Raw genomic sequence first — 11,677 nt, 5'->3', positions numbered from 1 at the left:
TAAGAGGCACAAATACAATCCCGGATATTTGTCATAGGTGGTGAGATCTGCCCACTGCCCACAGTCACTCCTGCCGCTTCTCCCATTAGAGCAAAGGTCCCAGCTTCCAGGGACTATCTGACTATGCCCATGACACACCCTGACACTAAACAACCTCACCCATGACACCAAACAACCTCACCCATGACACACCCTGACACCAAACAACCTCAGCCATGACACAACCTGAAACCAAACAACCTCAGCCATGACACACCCTGACACTAAACAACCTCACCCATGACACACCCTGACACCAAACAACCTCACCCATGACACACCCTGACACCAAACAACCTCAGCCATGACACACCATGACACCAAACAACCTTACCCATGACACACCCTGACACCAAACAACCTTACCCATGGCACACCCTGACACCAAACAACCTTACCCATGACACACCCTGACACCAAACAACCTCACCCATGACACACCCTGACACCAAACAACCTTACCCATGACACACCCTGACACCAAACAACCTTACCCATGACACACCCTGACACTAAACAACCTCACCCATGACACACCCTGACACCAAACAACCTTACCCATGACACACCCTGACACCAAACAACCTCACCCATGACACACCCTGACACCAAACAACCTCAGCCATGACACACCCTGACACCAAACAACCTCAGCCATGACACACTCTGACCCTAAACAACCTCACCCATGACACACCCTGACACTAAACAACCTCACCCATGACACACCCCGACACTAAACAACCTCACCCATGACACACCCTGACACCAAACAACCTCAGCATTGACACACCCTGACACTAAACAACCTCAGCCATGACACACCCTGACACGAAACAACCTCAGCCATGACACACCCTGACACCAAACAACCTCAGCCATGACACACCCTGACACCAAACAACCTCAGCCATGACACACCCTGACACCAAACAACCTCAGCCATGACACACTCTGACACTAAACAACCTCACCCATGACACACCCTGACACTAAACAACCTCACCCATGACACACCCTGACACTAAACAACCTCACCCATGACACACCCTGACACCAAACAACCTCAGCATTGACACACCCTGACACTAAACAACCTCAGCCATGACACACCCTGACACGAAACAACCTCAGCCATGACACACCCTGACACCAAACAACCTCAGCCATGACACACCCTGACACCAAACAACCTCAGCCGTGACACACCCTGACACTAAACAACCTCACCCATGACACACCCTGACACCAAACAACCTTACCCATGACACACCCTGAAACCAAACAGCCTCAGTCATGACACGCCCTGGCACCAAACAACCTCACCCATGACACACCTTGACACCAAACAACCTTACCCATGACACACCCTGACACCAAACAACCTTACCCATGACACACCCTGACACCAAACATCCTCACCCATGACACACCCTAACACCAAACAACCTCACCCATGGCACATCCTGACACCAAACAACCTCACCCATAACACACCCTGACACCAAACAACCTCACCCATGACACCCTTACACTAAACAACCTCATGCATGACACACCATGACACCAAACAACCTCATCCATGACACACTCTGACACCAAACAACCTCACCCATGGCACACCCTGACACCAAACAGCCTCACCCATAACACACCCTGACACCAAACAACCTCACGCATGACACACCTTGACACCAAACAACCTCACCCATGACACAGCCTCACCCATAACACACCCTGACACCAAACAACCTCACGCATGACACACCTTGACACCAAACAACCTCACCCGTGACACACCCTGACACCAAACAAACTCACCCATGACACACCCTGACACCAAAAAACCTCACACATGACCCACCCTGACACCAAACAATCTCATCCATGAAACGCCCTGACAACAAATAACCTCAACCATGACACACCCTGACACCAAACAATCTCACCCATGACACACCCTGACACCAATCAACCTTACCCATGACACACCCTGACACCAGATAACCTCACCCATGAAATGCCCTGACCGACATAACCTCACCCATGAAACACCCTGGCACCAAATAACCTCAACCATGACACACCCTGACACCAAAAATTCTCACCCATGACACACCCTGACACCAATCAACCTTACCCATGACACACCCTGACACCAAACAACCTCACCCATGAAACGCCCTGACATCAAATAACCTCACCTATGACACACCATGACACCAAAGAACTTCACCTATGACACACCCTGACACCAAACAACCTAGACAAGAGGCAAGACATACCTCTTTCAAATATAGATAACAGTACGATCAGTTTAAGTGTTTCTAAAGCTGTATCCACCTCACCGTCAATCATCTGGAGAGAGTCACATCTTAAAATTCTTCATAAAGCTTACCTGACTCCGTTAATACTTTCAAAATGGGACCCCGGAAATGCAAACTGCTCTAAATGTGGCTTCCCTAGAGGGGAGATTATACACTATTTCTGGTCATGTCCTAAAGTTAATTCTTTCTGGTTGAAAGTTGCTTTTTGGCTATCTTTCAGGTAATCTTCTTAGTTGATAAACTACCTAACAGAACTTACCCTAACCTTATCAACACAGTAATCTTCCTGGTCAGACAGCAAATATTGAAGAACTGAAAATCCCGAAAATCACTTAGATTCAAAAATTTTAGATCAAATTTATCATCAAATTTCTCTAGAACAAAATCTAGTTGATATACAGTCAGTGCAAATTATTTTAAAATAGCAAGATTTAATCAAAATCCTCCCCCCGGATATTCAAAAATTCATACTCTACCCTTTCAAAAATTATACTATTCTCACTGAGTTTGAATCTTTTTTCCCTCTATTTGGAAGAGAGGGAAGTTCTGCCAAGGGAGAAAATAGTAGATAGTTTTCTGACGTTTAAGTTAAGAATAAGGGAAATACGATTGGATTAATTTAAATTTTTTCTCTTCCTCTTTTTCTTTTTTTTTTCTCCCTCTTCTTTTTTTTTCTTGTCTCCCCCCCCCCTCCCCCCTTTGAATCATCGTTCTTGTTAGGCCTTAGGAGGCCCCCCTAGCTTAAACCTTGTGTAGCCTATATTCTGTTCTAAGCCCTTACGACAACACTATATTGCTATACACCCGAGCGGACACACCTGAGACTGTTGTCTACTTTTAGAATAAGGTCTGAAATTATATATTCAAGTTGGTTAACGTCAGCCGCACCTCAAACAGAACTAAATGTTTATGATATATTTTTTTCTACGACAGTCGATACCCTTTAACTGCATGTACACCCTTGAAAATCGCTTGAAGTGAACTATATAACTTTGTGAATGTTATTTGTAGAGATTAAAGTGAATGTCAATTTACAAGCTACTGAAGGCTCCTAATACTTATATTAGACATGTTTATTCAAACCGTGAACTTTAAAAAAAAATAATAATAATAATTTATAATATATTTTAATTACTAACTTCGCTCCGTTTTGAGCCACAACTCCTCCCATAAGGCACTTCCTTGTTTTGCAGAGAGTGACGTATAGAGTGGTCTCACCTACTCTATACGTATCTCTGATGCGCGCACCCGTGATGCCCTTACTTTGCGCATGCGTGAAAAACATTTGTACTTAATCTGCGCATGCGTTTAAAAACTAAATACTTAATGTGCGCAAGCGTGAAAGTAGGATAGACAGGCTGCGCATGCGTTAACATCCGACCTCCTCAAAGCGCTATCTAGTATTCAATGAATGTATCCGTTAATTGAATACTATTGTGATAGCGAATGCAGCCGAAAAATATGTATTCATCTAATCACAGTATCCTTAGCAGCACTGTACAATACTAATCACATAGCCTTCACTGTATACCGCTGATAGAGTCTGAAATTGAAGGTGTTACAGAGCATGCGCGTCTCGTGGACACGCATCACTTCTGAAGCTGGGGATTAGAAGCTAACGCATGCGCAGAATAAGCGCATGACGTTGCCAAAAAGGGGTTGAACGCCACGGGGTAAAAAAACGGATTGGCAATCGCTATTGTCAATCATTTCCAAATATAGGGACCAAATGGCGGGTGGAGGAATCTCGGCTCCAAAAATGAGATACAAAGGTATATATTTGGGATTAGCAAGTAAACAGAAAAAATTGATGAATTAAGGTCCACCTAAATTGTTGAGAGTGATAATATGGCAATAAGCGACACTGTTGAGTTTACATTCACTTTAAATCTATTTGAACCATGATAATGTTCCTGTTTGTTTTGGTGTCTCTGATTTATATAATCACTGTTATAGATTCCCCATTTAGGGTATCTCTATTTGTAATATTGTCTCTTGCATGAGACTTTTTTTTTTTCACGTTTTTTTTTTTTATTTTTTAACTTTTGTCAAAGTGTATATTTTCTTATTATTCTCCAATAAAAATTATATAAAAAAAAACTCACCTATTATACACCCTGACACCAAATAACCTCAACCATGACACACCCTGACACCAAACGACCTCACCTATGACACACCGACACCAAACAACCTCACCCATGACACACCTTGACACCAAACAACCTCACCCATGAAACACCCTGACACCAAATGACCTCACCCATGAAACACCCTGACACCAAACGACCTCACCCATGAAACACCCTGACATCAAACGACCTCACCCATGACACCAAACAACCTCACCTTTCACATACCCTGACACCAAATAATCTTACCTATGACACACCCTGACACCAAACAATCTCCCCTATGACACATGCTGACACCAAATAACCCCACCCATGACACACCCTGACACCATATAACCTCACCCATGAGACCCCCTGACACCAAACGACGTCACTCATGACACTCCCTGACACCAAACAACATCACCCATGAAACACCCTGACATCAAACGACCTCACCCATTACACACCGTGAAACCAAATAATCTCACTTATGATACACCCTGACACCAAACAATTTCAGCCATGACACCAAACAACCTCACCTTTGACATACCCTGACACCAAATAACCTTACCTATGACACACGCTGATACCAAACAACCTTACCTATAGCACACCCTGACACCAAACAATCTCCCCTATGACACATGCTCACACCAAATAACCTCACCCATGACACAACCTGACACTACAGGGAGTGCAGAATTATTAGGCAAGTTGTATTTTTGAGGATTAATTTTATTATTGAACAACAACCATGTTCTCAATGAACCCAAAAAAACTCATTAATATCAAAGCTGAATAGTTTTGGAAGTAGTTTTTAGTTTGTTTTTAGTTATAGCTATTTTAGGGGGATATCTGTGTGTGCAGGTGACTATTACTGTGCATAATTATTAGGCAACTTAACAAAAAAACAAATATATACCCATTTCAATTATTTATTTTTACCAGTGAAACCAATATAACATCTCAGCATTCACAAATATACATTTCTGACATTCAAAAACAAAACAAAAACAAATCAGTGACCAATATAGCCACCTTTCTTTGCAAGAACACTCAAAAGCCTGCCATCCATGGATTCTGTCAGTGTTTTGATCTGTTCACCATCAATATTGCGTGCAGCAGCAACCACAGCCTCCCAGACACTGTTCAGAGAGGTGTACTGTTTTCCCTCCTTGTAAATCTCACATTTGATGATGGACCACAGGTTCTCAATGGGGTTCAGATCAGGTGAACAAGGAGGCCATGTCATTAAATTTTCTTCTTTTATACCCTTTCTTGCCAGCCACGCTGTGGAGTACTTGGACACGTGTGATGGAGCATTGTCCTGCATGAAAATCATGTTTTTCTTGAAGGATGCAGACTTCTTCCTGTACCACTGCTTGAAGAAGGTGTCTTCCAGAAACTGGCAGTAGGACTGGGAGTTGAGCTTGACTCCATCCTCAACCCGAAAAGGCCCCACAAGCTCATCTTTGATGATACCAGCCCAAACCAGTACTCCACCTTGCTGTTGCAGCTCTGAAATATGGCCAAACTGGTGGCAAGTGGCATCTTGGCAGCTGCACGCTTGACTTTTCTCAGTTCATGGGCAGTTATTTTGCGCCTTGGTTTTTCCACACGCTTCTTGCGACCCTGTTGACTATTTTGAATGAAACGCTTGATTGTTCGATGATCACGCTTCAGAAGATTTGCAATTTTAAGAGTGCTGCATCCCTCTGCAAGATATCTCACTATTTTTTACTTTTCTGAGCCTGTCAAGTCCTTCTTTTGACCCATTTTGCCAAAGGAAAGGAAGTTGCCTAATAATTATGCACACCTGATATAGGGTGTTGATGTCATTAGACCACACCCCTTCTCATTACAGAGATGCACATCACCTAATATGCTTAATTGGTAGTAGGCTTTCGAGCCTATACAGCTTGGAGTAAGACAACATGCATAAAGAGGATGATGTGGTCAAAATACTCATTTGCCTAATAATTCTGCACTCCCTGTAAATAACCTCACCCATGACACTCCCTGACACCAAACAAATTCACTTATGACACACCCTAACACCAAATAACCTCACTCATGACACCCCCTGACACCAAACGACCTCACTCATGACACTCCCTGACGCCAAACAACTTCACCCATGACACTCCCTGATACTAAATGACCTCACCCATGACACACCCTGACTCTGTTCAACACCACCAATGACACGCCTTGGCTCTGTTCAACTCTATCTATGATACACCCTGACTTTGTTCAACCCCACAAATGTGACACACCCTGACTTTGTTCAACCCCATCTATAACACACCCTGATTTTGTTCAACCCCACCTATAACACGCCCTGACTCTGCTCAACCCCACCCATGACATGCCCTAACTTTGCTCAATCCCACTCATGACACGCCCTGACTTTGCTCAACAACACCCATGACACGCCCTGACTCTGCTCAGTGCTCAACCCCACCCATGACATGCCCTGGCTCTGCTCATGTCATCTGATACCCACTCTGGCAACAGACATTTAAAGTGGTGTCTAAAAATGCCGGCTTTTGTCTGAAATATTGTACTAATTATGAATAATCTTTACAGTGTGCTTTTTTATATTATCTGCAGAAATGTGGCACTGCAATGGTGACAAAGTTTGTCCACCTCATATGCCAACTTTGTGCACACAGGAATCCATACATCACCAATATATAATTACATCACCAATAAATTATTACATCACCAATATATAATGACATCACCAATACATTATTACATCACCAATAAATAATGACATCACCAATATATAATTACATCACCAATAAAAAATTGCATCACCAATATATAATTACATCACCAATAAATAATTGCATCACCAATATTTAATTACATCACCAATAAATAATTGCATTACCAATATATAATTACATCAGAAATAAATAATTTTGGAAGATTTACTGATGATCTGTTATTGATATTGATGAAACTTCAGAATTTCTTGACAATTAATTGAAAGATCTTTATACCACCACAAGCCTCAAAGTCACATATTTGGTTTCAGACAGATCCATCCCATTTAGATTTGACCCTCATAGGATGTATTGCTATACTGTTACTAGCAGTATACTAGCTATTATATCAGCCGTATAAGTACTAGCAATACTATTTTGTAGGCATATCCAGCTCACCCACAATATCTTAAGAAGGTCACGCCTAAAGGACAGTTATAAAGCTTTAAGCCGGAGTCCTATTAATATGACCTATTTTTCCAACTGCTTATTCCTTAGAAAATCATCAGGTTTGTAAAATAGTTATGAGTTGTTCAGCCATGCTTTTTACAGATGACAGAATATCAGATACATTTAGCTAGCAATCAGCAAGAGCTACCCAGGTGCTGAACCAAAAATGGGCGGCTCCTAAACTTTCATTACTGCTTTTCAAATAAATATACAAAGAGAACAAAGAAAAATCGATAATAGGACTAAATTATGAAAGTTGCTTAAAATTATTGCTCTATCTGAATCATAAAAGAATATTTTTTTGGTTTAGTGTCCCTTTAAGTATGTACCTAACCCCTTCTATGCAACTCAATCTAAAATAAAAACGTGCCTGACTGAATAAACTAGGAAGCTATAAATGCAATTGGCATACTGGCAACGCACGTACAAAATATGTGCAGATCCCAGTCTCTACCAGTCTGTACACAAGCAATGAGTATATTGCTGGCAATGTGTGCAGATCCCAGTCTATACCAGTGAGTACACCACTGGCAATATGTGCAGATCCCAGTCTATACCAGTCTGTACACAAGCAATGAGTATATTGCTGGCAATATGTGCAGAGCCCAGTCTATACCAGTCTGTGCACATGCACTGAGTACTTTGCTGACAATATATGCAGATCCCAGTCTATACCAGTCTGTATATATGCACTTAATACATTGCTGACAATAGATACAGAGCACCGTCTATACCAGTCTGTATATATGCACTTAATACATTGCTGACAATAGATACAGAGCACAGTCTATACCAGTCTGTATATATGCACTTAATACATTGCTGGCAATAGGTGTAGAGCACAGTCTATACCAGTCTGTATATATGCACTTAATACATTGCTGACAATAGGTGCAGAGCACAGTCTATACCAGTCTGTATATATGCACTTAATACATTGCTGACAATAGGTGCAGAGCACAGTCTATACCAGTCTGTATATATGCACTTAATACATTGCTGACAATAGGTGCAGAGCACAGTCTATACCAGTCTGTATATATGCACTTACTACATTGCTGGCAATAGATACAGAGCACAGTCTATACCAGTCTGTATATATGCACTTAATACATTGCTGACAATAGGTGCAGAGCACAGTCTATACCAGTCTGTATATATGCACTTAATACATTGCTGACAATAGATACCGAGCACAGTCTATATCAGTCTGTATATATGCACTTAATACATTGCTGACAATAGATACAGAGCACAGTCTATACCAGTCTGTATATATGCACTTAATACATTGCTGACAATAGGTACAGAGCACAGTCTATATCAGTCTGTATATATGCACTTAATACATTGCTGACAATAGATACAGAGCACAGTCTATACCAGTCTGTATATATGCACTTAATACATTGCTGACAATAGATACAGAGCACAGTCTATACCAGTCTATATATATGCACTTAATACATTGCTGACAATAGATACAGAGCACAGTCTATACCAGTCTGTATATATGCACTTAATACATTGCTGGCAATAGGTACAGAGCACAGTCTATACCAGTCTGTATATATGCACTTAATACATTGCTGACAATAGATACAGAGCACAGTCTATAACAGTCTGTATATATGCACTTAATACATTGCTGACAATAGGTACAGAGCACAGTCTATATCAGTCTGTATATATGCACTTAATACATTGCTGACAATAGGTACAGAGCACAGTCTATACCAGTCTGTATATATGCACTTAATACATTGCTGACAATAGATACAGAGCACAGTCTATACCAGTCTGTATATATGCACTTAATACATTGCTGACAATAGATACAGAGCACAGTCTATACCAGTCTGTATATATGCGCTTAATACATTGCTGACAATAGATACAGAGCACAGTCTATACCAGTCTGTATATATGCACTTAATACATTGCTGACAATAGATACAGAGCACAGTCTATACCAGTCTGTATATATGCACTTAATACATTGCTGACAATAGATACAGAGCACAGTCAATACCAGTCTGTATATATGCACTTAATACATTGCTAACAATAGGTACAGAGCACAGTCTATACCAGTCTGTATATATGCACTTAATACATTGCTGACAATAGATACAGAGCACAGTCTATATCAGTCTGTATATATGCACTTAATACATTGCTGACAATAGGTACAGAGCACAGTCTATACCAGTCTGTATATATGCACTTAATACATTGCTGACAATAGGTACAGAGCACAGTCTATACCAGTCTGTATATATGCACTTAATACATTGCTGACAATAGGTGCAGAGCACAGTCTATACCAGTCTGTATATATGCACTTAATACATTGCTGACAATAGATACAGAGCACAGTCTATACCAGTCTGTATATATGCACTTAATACATTGCTGGCAATAGATACAGAGCACAGTCTATACCAGTCTGTATCTATGCACTTTATACATTGCTGACAATAGGTACAGAGCACAGTCTATATCAGTCTGTATATATGCACTTAATACATTGCTGACAATAGGTACAGAGCACAGTCTATATCAGTCTGTATATATGCACTTAATACATTGCTGGCAATAGATACAGAGCCCAGTCTATACCAGTCTGTGCACATGCACTGAGTACTTTGCTGACAATATATGCAGATCCCAGTCTATACCAGTCTGTATATATGCACTTAATACATTGCTGACAATAGATACAGAGCACCGTCTATACCAGTCTGTATATATGCACTTAATACATTGCTGACAATAGGTGCAGAGCACAGTCTATACCAGTCTGTATATATGCACTTAATACATTGCTGACAATAGGTGCAGAGCACAGTCTATACCAGTCTGTATATATGCACTTAATACATTGCTGACAATAGATACAGAGCACAGTCTATATCAGTCTGTATATATGCACTTAATACATTGCTGACAATAGATACAGAGCACAGTCTATATCAGTCTGTATATATGCACTTAATACATTGCTGACAATAGGTGCAGAGCACAGTCTATACCAGTCTGTATATATGCACTTAATACATTGCTGACAATAGATACAGAGCACAGTCTATATCAGTCTGTATATATGCACTTAATACATTGCTGACAATAGATACAGAGCACAGTCTATATCAGTCTGTATATATGCACTTAATACATTGCTGACAATAGGTACAGAGCACAGTCTATATCAGTCTGTATTAGGGTTGCACCGATACCGATACCAAGTATTTGCATGAGTACTTGTACTCGTGCAAATGCACCAATACTTAAACCGATACCTCCACTTCCTACCCATATGCTATCTTGTGGTGTTTTTTCAAACTGCATATTCCCATTTCATTTTAAACTGGAGTGGAGACTAAACTAAAAATTGTTTACTACTGTTCTGACAATACAAATTGCTGCTATTTGTATTATTGTAGGACCTCGTTCAGACAAACCCCTGAAGTACTGGGCAGTTAATAAACAGATTTCCAGCTCTGGCTAAAATGGCCCAAAAATATCTTTCTGCCCCATGCAGTAGTGTGGAAAGTTAAAGACTGTTCAACTTAGAGTCGAACCTCCATACAAATGTCAGATTGATGTTATATAACAGCCCTACAACCCAATTGCATCACCCCTTTAAATGTAATATTTTATTGTAATACTTTTTATTTATAAACATGTTTAGTGAACTTTGTGACAAATAAAACTTTTATTATTTCATATTGTCTTTTGAATTACAGTCCTTTATAATTATAAAGAAGGAATCTTAAATAATTAGTCTGTATTGTGCTTGGTAAACTGTCACATGACATTAAAAAAAAGTATCGGTAATTGGTATCGGTGAGTATTTGAAAAAAAGTATCGGTACTTGTACTCGGTCATAAAAAAATGGTATCGGTGCAACCCCAGTCTGTATATATGCACTTAATACATTGCTGACAATAGATACAGAGCACAG

Source organism: Bombina bombina, chromosome 7 (assembly GCF_027579735.1).
Source record: "Bombina bombina isolate aBomBom1 chromosome 7, aBomBom1.pri, whole genome shotgun sequence".
Taxonomy (NCBI): Eukaryota; Metazoa; Chordata; class Amphibia; order Anura; family Bombinatoridae; genus Bombina; species Bombina bombina.
This window is presented reverse-complemented; position numbering follows the sequence as displayed.